Here is a 20,085-nt window from a genome sequence, read left to right on the forward strand (position 1 = left end):
TGAAGAAGTGCTGGACTGGCCCCCTGCCATGCTGGAACAGGACAGCTTGGTGTTATTTAAGACTATAATTCAGTCATGGTATTTTTAGTAAAAGTCATGGCCAAGTCATAGGCGATAAATAAAACTTCATGGCCCATGATCTGTCTGTGACTTTTACTGAAAAGGTCCATGATTAAATCACAGTCTTAATTAACACCAAGATTTATACTATAAATATGCCTGACTAAATCTCGGGGGGAAGCACTGGGAGATGTCCCGGGGGTGGGGGCCAGGGCCAGAAGCACCAGCTTCCAGGGTCTCTGGTCATCCACTGGGACAGCTGCCCAGGCAGTCCCCACAGCCAGCCACTCCAGTATCACCTGATGTAGCTGGCTGCAGAGACGTCCAACCAGCAGACTGCAGAGCAACTCCAGCAGTGGCTAAGGTGACTGCCCCTGGGATCACCTGAGCAGCTGGCCCTGGAGCTATTTGGGAAGCCACTGCTGAAAGAAAGTCTATAAGGTGCCACAGGACCCTTTGTTGCTGTTACAGATCCAGACTAACACAGCTACCCCTCCAATGCTGAAAGAAAGTCACAGAATCCATGACTTCCGCAATGGACACAGAGTCCTAGTTGTAATCAGCTCCTAAAAACTTTTTCTTTGATTTTTGATTACTTCATTGCGCTTGTTCACTGGAAGCTGCACTACACAGACCGTTTTCCTAATCTGTCCCAGTAGCCTTCCCTGTAGGTCCCAATCCAAGGGCATGAAGCATATGTATAATCTGTGCTATCCTCAACTTTGGACTGCAGAAGGGGAAACTGTAGTACTGAATAGATGGGGGTGGGGGTGGGATATCTGTGTGGGACATGCATTTGATGCATGCCAAGTGGTGTAAAATTCTCCCAGGAGTTTTCATAGTGGTGATACTTTTTCTGTGAAAATAAAGAAATTGCAGAATTCCCTGAAGTTCTTTTCCTCTGTTTTTGTTCTGTCTTTTCTTGACTAGGAAAGGAAGGGTGTTCTTAGCTCGTGAAAGCTAACGTGGTAACTAACACAAGCTGAAATACGGGTAAAGAAAAAATTGTTTTAACTCAGATTAGCAGGGTGAAGGTAAAGACTAGTAGGGAGCCCAAGATTTACATTAACCTGTTAGCTGCAAACTACCTTAACTCACCAAAGATTTTTTTTACCTCCTATTAGTTACATTATCTAGATAATACGAGGTTTTCCAGTGAAGAATGTTATTCAGAAGTCAAGTGTCTGGGGGATATTGTTTAGGCAGCTCCGAGAGGATGACAATTATTAATTTTCCCTTCCATGTACCTGTAAATTAATTGTTTACTATCTGTCCAAAGTTTAAAAAATGTATGGACAAATATGTTTGACCTGCTATTGCCTGAAGCTGGAATTCAGGATGTGACTGACAGTCTTCAAAGATTCATCCAGCCTTCACACGACTGGTCTTTCCTACTTATCCATATGGGCACCAGCGATCCTTCCAAGAATGACCTTGAGTGGCTCACTGTCAAGTCCATGGATCTGGGAAGAAAGATCTAAGAGTTTGGGGTGCAAAGGACGTTCTTGTTTATCCTCCCTATTGGCAGAGAAGGCCCAGGCAGGGACGGTTGAATCGTGGAAGTAAATAGGTGGTTATGCAAGTGGTATCAACAACAAGGTTTGGCTTCTTTGATAATCTAATATTCTAGAAAAGAGAATTACTGTGCTAGGATGGATGGGGTCCATCTATCAAATACTAAGGCTATGTCTACACTACCCCAGAAGATTGACCTGCTGAGGGTCCATCTTCCAGTGTTCAATTTCGCACATCTAGTATGAGCTAGATTGAAACTGATGTGATTATATTGTGCTATTTTAACAAATGCACTGGAATCTATCCCCTCGTCCAGATCATTAATAAAGATGTTGAATAAAACTGGACCCAGAACTGACCGTTGGAGTAATATACTGGCTGCCGACTAGATGTAGAGCCTTTGATCACTACACGTTAAATCCAACACCCTAGCCAGCTTTCTATCCACTTTACAGTCCATTTATCCAATCCATACTTCTTTAACTACCAAAAAAGTACTGTGGGAGGTCATAGCAAAAGCTTTGCTAAAGTCAGGGTAGATGTCCACCACGTTCCAATATCCACAGAGCCAGTTACCTTGTCATAGAGGGAAATCAACTTGGTCAGAAAGATATGGAGTTGTAGTGGATCGCAACCTCAACAGTCAATTTTAGGTTGCATTAACAGACGCATAGCATGCGAGTTACATGAAATGACAGGAGCACTCTACTTGGTGCTGATTGGTTCTCAGCTGGAGTACTGTGTCCAATTTTGGGCATCATTGTATAGAATGGCTATAGAGAAACTGGAAAGGACCCACAGGTGAACGACAAAGAGGATCAAAGGTACGGAATGTAAGTCATCAGAACACAGGCTGAAGGAACTGGGTATGTTTAGTTTAGAGAAGAGGAGACTAAGATGGGGTCTGATAACAGTCTTAAATAGTTGAAAAGCTGCCATAATAACGATAGAGAAAAGTTTTTCTCTTTTGCCACAGAAAGCGGAACAGGAGACAACTACAGTTTAGCACATGTAGATTACATCTCAGGAAAAGCTTCCTGACTTTGAGAGCAGCAGGACAATGCAACAGACACCTCAGGAGGTTATGGAATCTGCTTCACTGGAGGTTTTCAAAAGGAGACTGGATAGCCATCTGTCTTGGATGATTTAGACACAACAAATCCAGCATCTGATCAGGGAGTTAGACTAGATGACCCTCATTTTCCTTTCTAACCTTGTGATTCTATAAAATAGCTCAGTAAGGGGGAGAGGGGAGCATGTAATGAGATGATTCCTAGAAAACTAGCCTGCTAGAAAAGGGTTAGTTGTCAAGTTAAAAAGGCAACAAGAAGTCCTGTGGCACCTTATAGACTAACAGATATTTTTGAACATAAGCTTTCATGAGCAAAGACCCACTTATGCTCCAAAATATCTGTTAGCCTATAAGGTGCCACAGGACTTCTTGTTGTTGTTGAAGATACAGACTAACTCGGCTACTCCTCTGATACTTGTCACCATGCAAGTTAAAAAGAAACTCATTTGGCACCTGGTCTAATTCTCCTTGTAACAGCAGCTATCATTTTAATGGTCAATGCTTTCCTATCATGGCTGGCTTTTCAGCTATTGCTTCATTTCACTCAACTGTTCTTTACTCACCTGGCATTTTTGTTCTTGTGGAATATGTTTTGTGAGATTTCCTTACGCGTGGAGAAATATAAGGCTAGTTAAGAACAGACAAGTGATTAAGCCTTGAGTGGGGTTTAATCCTCTTTAATCACATTTACAGAGCAGGTTGTTCGATATAAGATTAGAGCTATTAAAAGGCGGACTCTAGAGCATATAATTTCTTTATCTAACAAACACTGCTGTTTTTATCTAAATCCAGACTCCGAATGCGTAAGGCCTAAATACAGACGAGAGTGACAATCTGCTCCACGCCTCAAACATCCTGTGGTGTGGTAGCCAATGGTAATGCTCCAGTCTAGCAGTTCACTTCCACTCAGACAGCACAAACACCAGCAATCTGGTGAGTGCCCAGTTGAAGGGAGAGGAAGATCTCACTGCTGCCTCTCACTTCAGTGCTCTCACAGATGGGCAGTTGTAATATGGCCTTAGGTTGGTGGGAAAATTAAAATGCTGTGCAAGTCAAAGGATTCTGAGCGGACCCAGTCATCCTGTAGCATTAGTGAACACTTCTTTAACTGTCTGTGCAGCACTGCTACAAGCCAGGGAGCTCTGGAGCGAAGGGCAGGAAACAGCAGGCGGGAGGTGTAACTGGCACACAGGAAGCTGCATAAGTGTGACAGGAAAGAAGACTGGCTGGAGGTTCTTGGCCTAATGCCTATAGAGAGAGTGCCGTAAAGTTTTATGGGCACACATGACCATCTTTTAGACGGTTTTGTACAGGAGATTCACAATCAACTTCCTGGTATTCAGTAGAACAGGTTTCTCCTCTCTTGATGTTCACAACTCCACATTAGCTGCTGATAATGGACCACATCCTCCGTGGCTGAACTGACCTTGCCAGCTCTGGCCCTCCTCTTGGTTGGGACACCCTCCTTTTCAGGTGCCTATGAATTTAGGCCCTCCTCTGGAACCCCTACTCACGCATCTGATGAAGTGGGTCTTTGCCAACGAAAGCTTATGCTCCAAAATATGTGGTAGGCTATAAGGTGCCACAGGACTTCTTGTTGTTTCTGTTTCAGAGGTAGTGCAGGACTGAGTCAAACCACTGGAATGTGAACATATGGTTCCAGGGAATGTAGTATGTGGTTAGTGTATTGCTAACACCATTCTTCTTTTCCAACTTACAGAAAACACTTCCACTGACTTTCATCACACTTGAGCCTACCAGGTACTGGGCTCTTTCAGCCCCATCTGTGCCTGATACAGGGCAGCCCTTTCCTCTTCCACAACCCTTGGATCAAAGTCTCAGAGGAGGAGCTGTATTATTCTGAAGCTTCACAAATAATAAGCAGCCCTCTAGCACTTTAGAAACTAATACGTTTTCATCTGAGCAAGTGGATTTTACCCATGAAATCTCATAACCCAATAAATTTGGCAGTCTCTCAGGTGCCCCAGGCTGGCTTATGATTTGTTAATTGTTGGATGGGGAAGGAACAGTTCAGTAATGGTTTGTAAAAGGCTTTTGATTACTTGCAAAAGACTGATCGATTACTGATGCTAGCAGAGGAATCAGGGGAGATGTTTACTTTAACCCTAAATCTAAAAAGTCCAGGAGCTTCTGGGAAGGACGCCAAAATGTACTGTGAGAAAAATCACATAGAAGCTGCAGGAAGAATATTTCACCATGGAATATTGGCCCAGAATGCTGCGTGGTTAGTTTGAAAAAGTGGAGAGCCGTGGAGGGACACAATGGCTGCATCTACACCAGCAAGGTCTTTCGAAAGATTTTTTGAAAGAAGGGAGCTCTTTTGAAAGGTCCCGCCGAGTAAATCAGAAGAATGCAGCGCGCCTTTCAAAATTGCTCTTCCTCTCCCATTTCAGGAAGAGTGCCCTCTTTCGGAAGCTTCTCTTGAAACAAAAAGTGTGTGGACACTCCTCAGGCCTTTTTTTTTTTTTTTTGAAAGAGCTGTCCTCATGTGCCTCATTTTTCAATCCTTTGCCAGTTTTTTTCGAGAGAGCAGGGCCTGGGTGGACATTCTGTTTTGAAAGAGCAGATCACTCATTTGATTTGTTTTTTTGTGTGTGGACGCACTCTTTCGAAAGAAGTTCTTTCAGAAGAGATCTTTTGGAAGGGCTTCTTTCGAAAGATTTCTGTAGTTAGACATAGCCAAGAGATATGTCTACACAGCAGCCTTATTTTGAAATAATGCTGCTAAACAAAAATGCATTTCAAAATAGCACTTAGCTATTTAGGAATACAGTATCTACACACAAAGGCTGCGTCTTCCTCCTTGAGGAAGAGGGGCCTTCTGGAAGGAAGGTTTCCTTCTGGAAGATTCCCCACGGGCCACGCGTCCACATGTGTATTTTGGAGTTAGGAAGAGCTTTTTCCGGACTCCGAATCACGTGGCCATATGCCAATGAGGTGCAGAAAATTTACATCTGCACCTCATTAGCATCTTGCCCACTGCTTGTTACCATGATGCTTCCGGAAGAAGCGGCACGTGTAGACGCAGCCATAGAGTCTATTTCCAAATAGAGCCATTGGTCACACCATAGCTTATTACAAAATAGGCTCTATTCCCTCTCTTAATAGCTATTTCGAAATAGGCACTATTCCTTGTAGAATGAGGTTTTTCCAGTTTCGAAGTAAGCCAACCACTATTTCAAAATTATTTCAAAATAGAGGTGTCGTTGTATAGATAGTAGGTAGTTATTTCAAAATAACGGCTGCTATTTTGAAATAACTTTGATTTGTAGACCTACTCATTGATTCACAAGCTAAGTGTCTTAAACTGACAAAACAAAACTTGTGCCTACATTCCTTTGGTGTAGCTATTCCACATTAGAGCAATAAATAAAATAAATCCAGGAAAAAAATCTTCAAAAACAACAAGAGTCCTGTATAACCTTATAGACTAACATATTTTGGAGTAAAAGCTTTCATGGGCAAAGACATGCTTTTAGAGACGCGCTCTTGTAACTTGAAGCCCAGAAATCTTTCAGGTGATGCCTTTTATTGTCGTGGAAATAAGCAGCCTGGTGGCTTCCCTGTTTCAACTATGAATTTAACCAGGCATGTCACAGCTCATGATTCTTAACCATTCACCTTGCTGAATAGACCTTGTCAGCTCTGGCCCGCCCTCTTCCTGGGACTCCAGTCTTTAAATACCCCTCTGAAACCACGCCCTCCCCCGCCACTCATGCATCTGATGAAGCAGGTCTTTGCCCACGAAAGCTTATGCTACAAAATATCTGTTAGTCTATAAGGTGCCACAAGACTGCTTGTTGTTCTCAAAGCTACAGACTAACACAGCTACCTCTCTGATACTTGTAACCATGTCAGTTGCCACTGTATCACTGTAACTCATTAAAGGGCAATACACTATTGATTTTTAAATTATTTTTTAAACTTTTCTGGCAATTCAATCTTCTACCTCCTTCTCTGGTCACAGAGACTCTTTGAAGATATTGTAGAGCTGGGGAAGAAACTGATGACCTGTTTCCAAAAGCTGTTTTTTGCAAACAACTAAGCTTCATTTCCAGATCAGAGCTGAGCATAATGTATGTTGGCTCTGCCTCTGAATGTATCAAGCAGCAGGAGACGATTATGCACTGCCATTATCTGTTAAATAACTGCAAATTACCTGTTACTCACAAATATGCATGCTTCTGCAAGTCTGAGCTTTTACCCTAGAATAGATGGACTTCAGGGGAAAAAAACAGCAAAACAGAAAAAGAGCACCAGAACAGCTTAAAGGGACTGAGTCAATATGTAAAGTAAATTGAAAACACTGTACCCACTGCTATCACTGCTCTGAGATGGTGACTTGAAGAAATTAGAGAGAAAATTAGTTTTCTGTTTTTGGGGTTTTTTTGTTTGGTTGGTTTTGTTCCCTTTGTGCATTTCACATCACTTCATTGCACCTAAAGGATTCCAGAGTTTAGCTGACAAGCAGTTGTTTTGCTTTCATCCATGGTTCCTAAGGCATTTATCATGTACGGTTTTACGGATTCTGCAAGACATGTTAATCAGTTGAAGAGACAGCACAACTGAAAAGAATCAGCAGGCAGTCTCTGTTCAGAGAGAAAGGAGAGGAAGACACCACATCTGCTGCTATTGCTCTTGAACCTGCCCGCTAGCCAGAGCAAAGACAAATCTACAGTAAAAATCTTGGTGGGGTGGGGGGTTAAAAAATCCATACATCTGAGTGGCAAAGGGGAAGGGGGCAATTTCCCTGGGGCCAGAAGCATTAGCAGCTCCAGGCACCTTTGAAGTACTGCACTGGTTCTGCTCCATTGCTCCACACAGCTGTGGGGATGGGGACGGAGTACCACAGTCTGGGCAGTTCTAAGGGCTGACTGCTCCAGCCCTTCCCCTTCCACTCTTGGTCCTGGCCTTCCCAGGGGTGCAGAACTAGGCCCCCTCCTACCTTGCCCTGGTGCCTGTGGTGGCTGTGGACCCTGCTGTCCTCAGGGGAAGAGACAGGGGCGGGAAGAGGCAGAGTGGGGCTGGGAGCTGAGGGATGGGGCCCAGGGGACAGGGCCACAATCCAGGTGCCACTGGAGCCCCCCACTTCTAGAGAGCTTCTGGGTTTCCTACCGCAGTCATACTAGCTACTGTCTCTCAGGGAAGTAGGTTAACTACAGTGATGGGAGAAGCCCTCCCATCACCACAGCGAGTGTCTGTGCTAAAGCACCACAGTGGTGCAGCTGCAGCAGTTCAAGTGTAGCCAACCTAAGAAAGTGCTGTCAGCTGAGGCACTGCAGCTAGCCCCATCACCTTTCCAGCTACTGGGATTTCCGTTGTGACTTTGGGCATATGCCCACCTTCAAAGACATTACAGCATGAAACTTGAGACCCACAACATCGGTATACAGGTTGCATGTCCCAAGTCTGGCACCCTCAGGAGCCGAGTAGTCCCGGATGAGGGGATTTTCTGGATGAGGGGAGGTCAGGGTGGCTGCCTGGGGGGAGGGCCCCCATTCCTACAGGGCTCCCCCTCAAGGCTGCTGGAGTCCCCCCGGTCACGCAGCTGCTCTCTGGTCATGCAAATCCTTTGTTGTGCCACATGAGGGATGTTGCTGACGAGTGAGGACAGGATGAAGGAGTTTGAACCTGTAGTAGAAGAGATAAGACAGTTACCTGGAGATGATTCTTTTGGTTTTACTTTAATTTTCTTCAAAACTACAAGAATCAGCTTCTGGAATAGAGTTGGTTTTTCTTATGCTAGGAGGTCAGAAGAAAGTAGGGTGTCGGATGTAAAACATAACAAATGTGAGAACAACAAGAAGTCCTGTGGCACCTTATCGACTAACAGATATTTTGGAGCATAAGCTTTCCTGGGCAAAGCCCCGCTTTATCATCATTTATCTGATGAAGCAGGTCTTTGCCCATGAAAGCTTATGCTCCAAAATATCTGTTAGTCTATAAGGTGCCACAGGACTTCTTGTTGTTCTCGAAGATCCAGACTAACACGGCTACCTCTCTGATACTTGTAACAAATGTGAAGTTTTCTAAGACTTTACCTTATAATAATGCTGAGCAGTTTGACTACTTACTTCACTACTTACAGTAGCAAAAGGGTTAGAGCAGTGGTTCACAACCTAGAATCTGCAGACCCACCCCCCCACGGGTCTGCGAGGGTTTTGCAGGGGATAGCTGGGTGGGTTGGGGGGGAGAATAAATAAAAATGAGCATAGAAAATAAGTTAAAATACGTTTTAAATAAATTGCAAAGTTACAGTTAATTGTTTATAAATTAAATAACGTCCAATAATGTTATTAATTGCTGTCTGAAAATCTACATGTGGGTTCCTTTTTCATTCAATGAAGCATACATAGTTGCTAGAATTGGCTTTGGTGGGGGGACATGCAAAGGGTTTATGGGGGAGTGTTTGGGGGTCTGAACTAGTGAAAAGGTTGGGAACCACTGGGTTAGAAGAACTCATACATCATGCTGTGAAAGTACAGACACCTATTAGCTCAATTGTAATATGTTTTCAGAACCATCTACCAGGCCCGAAGGTTACCTTACAAACCTAGCAAAGCAGAGCTGTAGCAGGCCCAACCAGTGCTAACTCCAGAGTTCAGATCCAGTTACCATAGAAATGCCACACGTATGGTGGTGGGCTGGAGTCCATGTCCTTCTGTTCCAGAAGTGAGACCTCTGCCATCGGATTTATCTTGTACAATGTTGCAGTAATTTTTAACGTCTGAAGAACTAACGTTATTCTGAGATCCGAATGGCTGAGCAGGGGGGCTTGCTAATGTACGAAGTAGAACCCCAACCAAGTGGATGGTAGTGAAGACAAACTCCACTAAAGATGTACATTGATTTGCAATAGTGCTAGGAAATGTTCCTTTGCAATAAGCATTTACAGCACCTTATGCTGAATGTTTGGCTTTTTCAGGCACAGTTTGCTCTTCTGTTGAGGTCATTGTTCTGTATCTTCCTTTAGTCCGTGTTTCCCAATCTGTGTTCTGTGGAACACTGGTGTTCCATGCAATGTAAATAGGTGTTCTGTGAAAAAAATTTTGATGCTAGAGATATTTTTCCTTCTAAAACATTAAATAAGAAATTGTGTGTATCAAAAATAATAAAGTATTTGAATAGTATTTAGATTGTAGGTATATTAATATTTATAATGCATTCATAATAGTACAGTTATTATGCAACTCGTAACTAAACAGAGATGCAGAAATACTCTTCTCATTAAAAAAAGTCAAATGTTACATATTTTTATTTTCCAGTAGTTTTCATAAATTTGCTACTTCTATGGAAAACACAAAATTTAAAAATATTTTCCAATAGCTAGTTTTGCCTTTAAGCTTTAAGGAAGGACAGTCCTTGTTTTTAACAATATTGTCCTTATATTTTTGTACAAAAGAACGACACTAACCAGCCTTCTTTCGGCTGTTTATATTGATGTTTTGTTTTCGGTTTGTACTTTATTTTTAATTTTTGTACTTAATTATAGAGTTGCGAGCCACCCTCCTGTCACATGGACAGTAGTTGTTTATTCAGACAATTTCCTGTTGTCATTTTTTGTTCTTTGTAAAATAAAAGTCGTCTAAAATACCTCTGTTAAATTAACTTTTGAGCATTACATGCAGAAATTTTTCAGTATGAAACCCCTCTCTCCACCTCTGCACCAGCATGTATGTGTTCTGTCAGTATATTCCAAGCCCAAAAGTGTTCTGTAGTCAAATTAGTTTGGAAAACACTGTTTTAGGTTGTTTCCTTCTGTTTTGTGGGAAGTATACATCTTCCAGCTATTCAAATGCTTTCAGAATGTGTAGCTATTTCTGTAATTATTTGCTGCTCTTGCATTTATTCCAAATGATTGCTGCATGCAGTGTAGTAGTAGTATTGGTCCCAGGATACTAGAGAGACAAGGTGGAATGAGGTACTATCTTGTTTATTGTTTCAGAAGGATAGCCCTATTAGTTTCCTCCCACAAAAACAACTAGGAGTCCTGGAGCACCTTGTTGTTGTTCGCTGATTGTATACTTTTCACAACATGATCATTCTATATCTGGCCTATTAGTCCTCATCTTCAAAAGGAAACCAATAAAACCGTTCTGGATGATAAGCCTGAGAGCTCACATTCATAGCACTGTTAACCACTAAAAATCATGACCTGAACAGAGACACTGGATTTATCACTTAACAATCTATAACTCACTCACGCCCTCTTTTTGTCCTAAAACTGCAGAGGTGTAAATGGGCTAATCTGTCTTCAATGATCTCGTAGAATATGTGCTAACTACTTATGCTAATCAATTTGCTCCACCTTGCATTTAGCTCTTGAGTCTGGGTGTACCTTTCCAGACTTTCAAAACAAAAAGCAGTCAAGTAACACTTTAAAGACTAGCAAAATAATTTATTAGGTGAGCTTTCGTGGGACAGACCCACTTCTTCAGAAAGCTCACCTAATAAATTATTTTGCTAGTCTTTAAAGTGCTACTTAACTGCTTTTTGTTTTGATAGTATATAGACTAGCACGGCTCCCTCTCTGTTACTTTCCAGACATGAAGAAGAGCTCTGTGGCTCAAATGCTTGTCTCTCTCATCACCAGAATTTGATCCAATAAAAAACATCTCACCCACCTTGTCTCTCTGATTGTTGCAACAGATATGTCCTGAATTCATTATCTTTGGCAGCTAAAACGATATGACTTTTAATGTCTGTCTGCAAGCGTGCTAAATTTGCATGAAGAGGCCAACTAGCATATCTTGGCTGGGCCCTGGGCTATAGTTTCAGTTTGTTAAAATACACTTATCATTTATCTTTTAGGAGCAAAGGGCTGACTGCACAAAAAGAGATAGCTACCTGATTTCCTATATTAAGCTCCTATACTGAAGTTTTGGCTCTACACGACAACATTGAACAAAACTCCTGTCTAATCCCTATGGCTATGTCTACACTAGCCAAAAACTTCAAAATGGCCATGCAAATGGCCATTTCGAAGTTTACTAATGAAGCACTGAAATACATATTCAGCACCTCATTAGCATGCGGGCAGCCGTGGCACTTCGAAATTGACGCGGCTTGCCGCCATGCGGCTTGTCCAGATGGGGCTGCTTTTCAAAAGGACCCCAGCTACTTCCAAGTCCCCTTATTCCTATGAGCAGATGGGAATAAGGGGACTTCAGAGTAGCCGGGGTCCTTTCGAATAGGAGCCCCGTCTGGACAAGCCACGCGGTGGCAAGGCGCATCAATTTCGAAGTGCCGCGGCTGCCCGCATGCTATTGAGGCGCTGAATATGTATTTCAGCGCTTCATTAGTAAACTTCGAAATGGCCATTTGCACGGCCATTTCGAAGTTTTTGGCTAGTGTAAACATGGCCTATATGAGCATAAACTTATTAAGCAGCTAAACTTTCAGGGTAAAAATGCCCTGGGTGCTGGGGCAACTGATGTCTGGGGGCGGGGGATGAGGGGATGGGCACAGGGAGGGGCACTCAAAAGAGAAGGGGGGCACCCCATTTAGTAATTAAAATTTTGGTGGGAGCAGAGTGGTCAGAGCAGATCTTCTGAGTGCTGTCACAAGTTCCCTATGCCTGGATGCTTATGCATCTGGGTATGAATATTGCTGCTTTCCTGTTCCCAGGAAGGAGCTGCCCAGACTTGCTATGTCCAGACAAACTCAGCAACCCTAGGGCAGAGCTCCTGGTCCTTGGTCTGTCCCACGAAAGCTCATCACCTAATAAATCATTGTGTTAGTCTGTAAAGTGCTATATGACTGCTGTTTTGTTTTACTTCAGTGTATTCATCTACAATTTCACCCTCTAGGTTACTTCCTCTGTGCCCTCCAAGGTCTCCATGAGGCTCTTGGTGATAGAGTTGGGATCTCCACCAAAGACTGTGTCCAGTTCCTTATAGAAAAGGCAAGTCTTCGGTGGAGCAAGAGAGCATTCATTTACCTCACAGGCCTTATGGGAGGCTTGTCTCAGTTCTTCAATCCTCACTCTGCTCTGCAGTGTGTCCCTCTCATACCCCTTTTCACACAAGGCCCGTGAAATGTGCCCAGACCTGTCCCAGTTCCTACGGGTCATTCGCAGCTAGGACTGGACAGACTCCTTTCCCTATATAGGGATCAGATCAAAAAGCTCCACAGCAGTCCCAAGTGGGGGAGTGTTTTGTGTGATGGCCAGGCATGGGCACCTGGGAAGACTTCATGAAACCACTGCCAACACACGGGAGAGGAGGGGGAGGGAGAGGATTGAAGGGAAGACAAGGCCCAGCTGCTCAGGCAGCAGGAAAAAGAATGTACGTTTGGCAGGGCATGTAAGGAAGTAGGGTGGATAGATGGTCACCTGGCTGCAGGGCAATGGAGTTGAAACTGCTAACTAGAGGGGCTCACTGGGAATTGTGGAGTACGTCCTGGAGGCCAGAATCAGTGACAAAATGCCTCAAGGCATCCACACTGCATGTCCATCAACAGCAGATGGAGGGTTAAAAACAAAAGTCCTCTTTGGCGCTGGAAGTGTGTTTTTTTTGTTTTTTTGGTGACAAAATTCACATCTCAGTGTGCAAGCTTATGCACTTTTGCCAACAAAAATAATTTTTCCTCAACAAAACTTGCCAGCGTAGACAAGCCCTTAGTTTATCCAAGAGAAAGTTAAGATGTGACTTGTTCATGGTCAACAAGTACCTACACGGGGAAAATGACTCTTGAATCTAATAGAAAAAGACATGATCCAATGGCTGGATGCTGAAACTAACTGAAGTCCCCACAGAAATAAGGTGCACATTTTTAATGGGGCATGGATAATTAACAACTGGGACAATTTACCAGGGGAAGTGGTACATCCTCCAGCACTTGAAATCTAGATAGAAGATCCAATGGCATCTAGATGTGGCTGTCATAGACGCACGAACCAAAGCAGGGGACCATATTTTTGAGAGTTGCTGAATTCTTAGAGGACAGTCTTCAGATCTTGTGCCCAAGTTCATACGATGTATTTTAAAAGAAACTACTTAAGTGATCACTCAAAGCAATGTATTCTTGGAAATTGTTGATGTTTGAAAAATAAACAGAATAGTCAAAAGTTGCCACTAAAGTTTTGTACCACTCATAATACAAAGGAAACATGACAAAGAATCCAAACAAGCCAGCTATGTGCACAAAGATTTCTTCCAACCACATCAACTACCCATCTCTCCCAGATGGTATAGAAAATTGGGGTAAATCTCATTTAGACTAATCTATACAAACATATGCTTAATTAGCATAGTTTATTTTACACACTATAAAACAGAAACAGCGTATTGCAATAACTGACTGATCACAGCATAAATTGGTTTATTCTGATCCTTCTGACTGAAGCACAGCCTATTCCTTTATCACATAGACTTCATTGTAACTATTAATTAAATCCAAGTCACTGAAGGGAGCAATAGAAAAGCAATAAAGATGAGATAAAGATTAATCAAGCTAAAACCCTGATCATGCCAAGATTGATGCATATGCTTAATTTTGTGCAGTGGGTAGTCACACTGACTTCAGCAGAACTCCTTATGCATGTAAGCTAAACATGTGCATAATTAGTTGCTGTATTGGGGCCTAATATTATTTCACAAAATATGCTATTGTCCCCTTTGGCCCTGTCTACATACACATTTATATTAGTTTATTAAAGCAGATTTAAGTGAACTGATTGAACACCCCATGTAGAGTGAAATATTTAACAGTAATTTATTTTGGTTTAATATAAACTGGTTTCCAGTTGACTTAAGCTAAAACCAAATAAACTGTTTAAATTGATTTAAAGCGTTCACACATATTGTTGCATTGGTTTCACAAAATAGGGTTGAAATTACACTTTTAATTAATCCAGTATAATATTGTGCATAGCTGTGGCTTTAGGAATAAGTTATGTACATATATTAAGATGGTTGTGTTAATTTATCCATGAGAATTTTACGGTATGAAATATGAATATGAATAGATATACTAAATTATTTTAGAAATATTATGCATTTTAATAGATGCCACCTTTTGCAGATATTATTTACCCTAATAACTTGATATTCAACAATTCATTTCCTTTTTTAGGGTTTACCGTGCATTGTTAGACTCCAATTAGTTTATATTTCAGAACTTCAGTGAAGTAAGTCTTTGTTTTCTAAATGCATAATAATGATGCAATTATTAAAATTAAATATTTTATTATTAATTAATCTGGGCATTTCACATGTCTTAGCAACCTTTGGTTGATAAGAAATTACCTTTCAAGTCTTTCATAGATAACTGAGAGCTTTCCTAATGTCACTTAAGTCCAGTTGGTCATGTCTACATTATAAACTTTGGTTGATACAAGCTGTGTAGTCCAACGGCTGTAGAAGTTTGTGTATCACTCAGATGATTGTCTTCATACTTACCTGCTTGCATCATTGCTGCACATATTAACTTCTAGCGCATATGATGATATAAAGAGCAATTGCATCATGGCTAGATGTCCCAGTGTGCCATATACCTCTTAGGACACATTTACAGTGTTTTGTGAGATAATAACCATTAACATGTGGATTTCTGGAACTAGGGGTCAAGCTCTCTGCATGCAACTTTTTTACCTCATGTTACATTCCACATCCTATAATTCTGATCCATTTTCTAAAAATCCCACAATTCCACATGGCGCTTCTCAGTTGCCTCCTCCTCTGCCAGAATCATGGAGTTTACAGATCTCAGTGAGAAAAACATCCCAATGGCTATAGCTGCACACTGTGTACTGCATAATATATGTGAGGCAAAGGGAGGAAAGCTGCCTCCATGGTAGAAGTGGAGCAGTAGTCTGCTGAATTTGAACAACCAGACATCAGGGCTGGTACAAGAGCCCAGGGGAAGCTATGTATTTGAAGGAAGCTTTAAAAGGCTTGTTTACACAATCAGCCACAATAGTGTTCTGCCATTAGATAATCTCTGTCTAATGTTATAGTCACAGAGAGGTAGCCATAGTAACAGAGAGGAAGCCGTGCTAGTCTATACATGATCAAAACAAAAAGCAGTCAAGTAGCACTTTAAAGACTAGCAAAATAGTCTATTAGGTGAGCTTTCGTGGGACAGACCCACTTCTTCAGACCATAGCCAGACCAGAACAGACTCAATATTTAAGGCACAGAGAACCAAAACTGATTTGTCCTCCTTGCTTACTGTTTTTGGTTCTCTGTGCCTTAAATATTGAGTCTGTTCTGGTCTGGCTATGGTCTGAAGAAGTGGGTCTGTCCCACAAAAGCTCACCTAAAAAACTATTTTGCTAGTCTTTAAAGTGCTACTTGATTGCTTTTTGTTTTGATAGAGGTAACCATGTTAGTATCTCCACAAAACAAAAAAGCAATCCTGTAGCACTTTAAAGACTAACAAAATAATTTATTAGGTGATGAGCTTTCATGGGACCGACCCACTTCTTCAGAACTGGGACATTCAGAACCCCCCTCCCTTTGAAAACAAACGGCCATTTTTCAGAAGGAAATCCCAGAGGGCATTAGTGTCTGGTGGCTATCATTACTCAGAAGAAGAAGAGAAGGAAAGACAGAGTGCATTGTTTTCGAGTGACTACTGCCTCTTCCCCTGTGAAAATACACCAGACAGGAGCCATGCGACCAGGAAAGACTTCGTATTATTCTCAAGGAAAGAAGATACATGGAAAAAGTGGTGGTGTAGTGGCAGTGTATCTGGCTGAAGGAGCCAGGGTTAAAGTAGAGAAAGAGAGAAATCTGTGAGTAGTCACCACATAGAACTGAAGAACTATCTAGGGCAGCGGTCTTCAACCTGTGACCCTGAAGCCACCTGCTGCTCTTTAAGGAGTTCTTTGTGGCTCCCGATGCTATAATTGAAAAGTAAAAAAAAAAAAAAGAAATTAAAAAAAAAATCCTCCTGATTATTTTTGGTATTTCAGTGAACATCTGAAAGCCGAACAATGAACCACTCATAGCTAAATAGCAAATGATATGCGATCTCAAAAAGTTAGATAACTCGCCCTTTAATATGTGCAGTTCAGTGTGGGATACGCATGTGCACTGTTCTTAAAATAGGGGTTACAAAAAGTATGGTTTGACATTAGTTATTAAGGACTGTCTCATATTCACCTGCATTGCATCTCTTGACTTATTGAGTTGTTTACTGAATTCGAAAAAATGTCTCTTCTTGCTCTTTTGGTTGCCGACCCCGATCTAGGGAGTCCATTACAGTGATGTCTCCTACATGAGGTGAGGAGACCCTATTAATTCTAGACTCATTATGAACCCCAAGACTAAATAGGTGAGAAGGAAAGAATGCCATAGGGCTTAGGTCTCTAGTGGCTTCTGGAAGGAGCTTGAGAAGAGAAGGAAAAGTTAAGGAAGCAATCGAAAATAGAGTTGAAGAAAGGATGAAGGAATTCCCTTGCCCCTTCTAGTATAGAAGCTCTAGTGCCAGCAACTGCCTGTGTGCCAGAGGGAAGGGAGAGAGAGAAACCACCAAGTTCCATTCTATCACAGGAATTCCTCCCGCCTGAGCCACATGATTTGGGAAGGACGTATGTGCTCCAGCTGACTGTGCCATGTCAACAGACACCTCAGTTCCCCCCTCCCCCCGTGAAAGAATACCTTTCACAGGACAGCACATTAGGGAGCTGTCAATTCCATATCTCAATGATAATAGTGGTTTAAAACCAAATCACATGCAGAAAGGCAGGGAGGGAATCATGTCAACAGGTACCTCAGTTTCCCCCGCAGTACAAATGCAGCAAACAGGCCACTGCTGAGACTATGCTGCCCTGAGACACATGCTTTGGGAAGGGAGAATACTGAAGCAGTGTGCCTTGGCTGGTGGGGGCCAGCCCGGAAAATTTATGCTGCCCTCTGTGTGGCTAGCTGACACTGCTCCATCACTTGTGTGCCTGGCTGCGGGGGGCAGCCCAGAAAATAGGTGCGGCTGGGGTTGGCACCCCACTACAAAGCTCAGCTGCTTGGGCCACCTGAGGCTCCGGCTGACATGGTGCAGTCACATGATTTCTTATGAGCTATCCCCCTGGCCTGTATTGCCTTACAGGGGCCGGCCAGCCCCCAAAATCTTTGCTGCAGGAGGAGCCCCCCCTCTCCTGGAGCTTGGTGAGCCCTCAGAAAATATGCAGTGCAGAAGCCTTCACCCTGCGCAGTCCAGGACATGCTGCTTTCTGAAAACATTGTCTGCACTGCACTCCACGGCAGCACATGGTGTATTGGGGCAGCACCAAAAACTCATGCCCCAAAAGGGACCAAACCCCAAATAAATCCATCGTACACTGTATAAAAGTTTTACACAAAGTGTGTAAGTTCACCCTCATTATCAGAGAGATGCATGGCGGTTGCTTCCCCCAGGTAACAATTATTCACGCTGGACTTGATATTTTCATTAGCATACAAAGTGGCATTTATGTGATTGCAAGTGAAAACAGACTGATTCCAGCCAAAAGAAAAAAAAACCGCTAATTCACACACATGAAGAAACTTGTTACATGCGAATTCTTATCCTAATTCTGCTACTCGTCTTTTTCCCAAGCTAAAAATCCTCCTAGATTGGACTCAATCCGCCCCACTGTTCAGTCTTAGATGTTTCCGGCAGGCATCTTAGGAGGCAGGTCAGAGGTCTCCTTGTGTCTGGCAACTCCCTCTATTGTCTGATTCTGCCCTTTAGATCACTTTGCCCAGGGCAGGGCTTCTTTTTGCGCAGTTCAAATGTTTGTTATCTTGAGTGGAAAAGTACCAATCTAAAATGGGTTCCAGCATCAGGTGGTCTGCCCACATGTATTTGTAGGATCAACCACATCATTCACAGGTCATTGACTTGTTCACCAAGCCATTAAGTTCATAAAGTACCACTATTATTAGAATATCTGAATTAATAAAACAGCTTCCCATTTAATATTGCTAACTTCACATACAAGACAGATACATGCACAAACACAGAATATACATATTCAGGAGATCACAGGCTCTTGAATGATAAGTTACATGAGCAGCTTTGCTTAAAGTGTGTTTGAGTTATAATGTTCATGTTACTTTTCATAAAGCATGGGCGCAGAGGGGCAGCAATATCATATATGACCCAAACAGGGCTGTTTCTACATTTAGCTATGCTGTTTATAATCACTAGATCACAATCTGCTCCCAGAGCAGAAATCGGAACCATATGGAGCATGCTTTCCCTCTGAAATCAGCTACTCCCAGAGCTGAAATACAAGCAGACCCTGTGGTGGTCTAAAGGTATAAGTTTAAATGCCATGTAATTAAAGATGGGGAAGAAATTTGTTCCCTGTTTAAAAAAAGTTTGAACTTCCCAAAGTTTTCCCATTTTGCACTGGGACAAAACTGAACTTTTGAGGTATTCAAGGAAAAATATGTTAGAAAGGTAAAAATATTCAGTAGTGCAATGGTTAGAACACTTGTGTGGAGAAACAAGGTTTACATCTCTGATTTAGGGACTTACTGGGCTTGTTTAGTTTGGAAAAAAGAAGATTTAAGCGGGGACATGATAGCGGTTTTCAGGTATCTAAAAGGGTGTCAAAAGGAGGAGGAAGAAAACTTGTTCTTCTTGGACTCTGAGGATAGAACAAGAAGCAATGGGCTTAAACTGCAGCACGGGAGGTTTAGGTTGGACATTAGGAAAACGTTACTAACCGTCAGGGTGGTAAAACACTGGAATAAATTGCCTAGGGAGGTTGTGGAATCTCTGTCTCTGGAGATATTTAAGAACAGGTTAGATAAATGTCTATCAGGCATGGTCTAGACAGTACTTGGTCCTGCCATGAGAGCAGGGGGCTGGACTTTATGACCTCTCAAGGTCCCTTACAGTCCTAGCATTCTATGATTCTATGATTGTATCAAAGACTTGGGTGCAAGTACCCTTAACCACTGGCTATTCGCTACTTAGTGGTGAGTCTGTTTCAGTCTCTCCTCTTTGCAATGTTCCACTTTGTACGAGCAATGAAATATTGTTGGAGTTACAGTGATAGACTCTATAGCCTCGTGGTGAGGGCACTCACACGGGTGTGTGAGAACAAGCTTCCCTCGACTGCTCCAATGAATAGTCTAGTGAGTCTCTGTGGATTGTCATACTTTGTTTGTTTGGTTAGCATGCTAGTGTTGGTGGCCTGTGCTATACTTGAGCAAACTATAAACCTTTACCCAGAGAGGAGGTAGAATCTCCATCCCCAGAGGTTTTTAAGTCCCAGCCTGACAAAGTCCTGGCGGGCATGATTTAGTTGGGGTTGATCCTGCTTTAGGTAAGAGGCTGGACTAAATGACCTCCTGAGGTCCCTTCCAGCCCTAAAATCCTATGATTCCAATACTGTATTTAGCTTTTCTAGTTTGGTTATTGAGGGCTGTATCTTTAAGAACAGGGCGTGACAGACTTTGAGCGCAGTCTGGGATACTCAC

This window comes from Carettochelys insculpta, chromosome 5 (genome assembly GCF_033958435.1).
Source record: "Carettochelys insculpta isolate YL-2023 chromosome 5, ASM3395843v1, whole genome shotgun sequence".
Lineage (NCBI taxonomy): Eukaryota > Metazoa > Chordata > Testudines > Carettochelyidae > Carettochelys > Carettochelys insculpta.